General features: G+C 51.1%; 1 protein-coding gene across 5 annotated transcripts in view; it reads left to right on the top strand.

Annotated features, from left to right (window-relative positions):
• The first annotated feature begins 1,292 nt into the window (after positions 1 to 1,292).
• Positions 1,293 to 1,715, top strand: part of TNS3 (tensin 3) — a 342,744-nt gene continuing 342,321 nt past the window's right edge. For 4 of the 5 annotated variants that reach the window (XM_019539596.1, XM_019539585.1, XM_019539576.1 and 1 more), the window contains exon 1: positions 1,614 to 1,638. The gene's annotated coding sequence lies outside the window, so the exon portion shown is untranslated. Of the gene's footprint in view, positions 1,335 to 1,613; positions 1,639 to 1,715 lie in introns of those variants that run through there. The other variant, XM_019539604.1, reaches the window with a different exon arrangement.

Genomic DNA, 1,715 nt, shown 5'->3' with positions numbered 1-1,715 from the left:
AACGTGTACCGTGGCACAAGACGCATCAGTAGCACATGAGATGATACCATTTAATTTATTTGTGGATGTTTTACAACTAATGCCCAAGTATCAAACCTGATTTTTTATAATCACTTTCCCAGTACGTTTATTTATGGACACGTCCATGGCTAAGATGAGAAGTAGTTTTGGTTATATCAGGTGACCATCAATTCTTCCAGTATGAGACTTCACACTGAACATGGCAACTGCACAATAGACAGTAATGCAATAATAATGTAGAAGATTTTGCCTCTTTGCATTTTAAGCGGAGTTGAATAAATAGTTGAAATCTGGTGAAAAACAAAAGCAAACCCAATGACACTCTAGAAGCTTCTAATGCTAAAATATAAATCTGTACCTTGTCAATTGGTTACAATTTTTAAACACTTAATATAGTGTTAGTATTGTGTGCGCATGTATGTGCACTTTACATGTTCTACTTTGTGGTTTTACATGTTCATACACAGTATGCCATTTTAGTCATACAATGTAAAATATCCCCATACCTTTATATACATGTGCACACCCACACATGCAGTCATATACATGAGTGCACTTACACATGCATCTGCTCTGTATTATGGCTCAAGTTGCACCAACTTGAGGTAAGGTTGAGTTAAAGAAAGTTTAGAATATGAGCCTTAAGTTTTACTTTTTCTATGTTCTCGACCTAAAAAAATGGGTGGCTAGTTAGTTGTAGTCCCAAAGTTACCCTGCTGTTGAAAATGCCTGTGAGAAAAGCATTATCATAGTTAAAAATACTAGGATTAGAGAACTAAAAACAAGAAGTCCAAAGCCATGGATTCATTCAATCAGGCCCCCCCCTTTTGGTAGATCTTCTCAAACTTCAGCACTCCAAAATCGAGACAACGAAGAAGTTGTTTCGGGAATAAAAAAGTTGTTAAATGCACCTGCATTCACCCAGGGATTTTTGCAAAAAAGCCCGATTCGCAGCACTCTGTACAGAAACCTTGGCCGTGCTTGAGCTCAGCGCCTCCCTGGCCGGTGGAAGTGAAAGCTTGGGCTGGCTGCAGTCTCCCCGAGCTCAGCGTTTTAGCAGTGACTTTCAACCTTTTTTTAAGACTGGAGGCACTCCTCGGGAAATGCCAGCTCTTCGTTTTCGCTCCTTTTCTTTTTTTTTTTAACGACAGAAAAGTAGCAGCGCGAGTCTCCTGCGGCAAAGACCTCGCCGAGCAGAGTCGCCGCGGGCTTGACACCGGTTGCGGTCGGCGGCGCGGCGCGGCGCGGGGCGGGCCCTCGGCCACGTGGGTGCACCTGGCTGGGAATCGCTGCCCGGCGCGCGGGGCCGCAAGGTGAGCGCCAGGAGGCCGCGGGGCCAGGCCTGCGCCCTGCTCGGGACCCGCGGGGCTTTTCTTTCCGACGGGGCCCGGGGGCAGCAGCGGGACAGGGCGCCGGCAGGTAGGGGCTGGCGGAGCCCGCCCGACTCCCACACGCCTGTTGCAAGCGGGCCGCGGGCTGCAACCGCCTCCTGGCGGGGCCTCAGCTGCGCCGGAGGGAGGGCGGGCATCTGGAGCTGGCCGCTGGCGCTCGTGTGGAGGAGGCGGGAGCGCTGCCTGGCTGCGGGAGTGCCCGTGCTCGGCGCTGTCTCCGGGAGAGGTAGGGCCGGGCTGCTAGAGCCGGGCGGCACGTGGCGGTGCGCGGCGCCGGCCTTTGTTCGCCGGGCGCTGCCGGGG

This window comes from Crocodylus porosus, unplaced genomic scaffold (assembly GCF_001723895.1).
Source record: "Crocodylus porosus isolate Cpor-Errol unplaced genomic scaffold, CroPor_comp1, whole genome shotgun sequence".
Lineage (NCBI taxonomy): Eukaryota > Metazoa > Chordata > Crocodylia > Crocodylidae > Crocodylus > Crocodylus porosus.
This window is presented reverse-complemented; position numbering and strand designations above follow the sequence as displayed.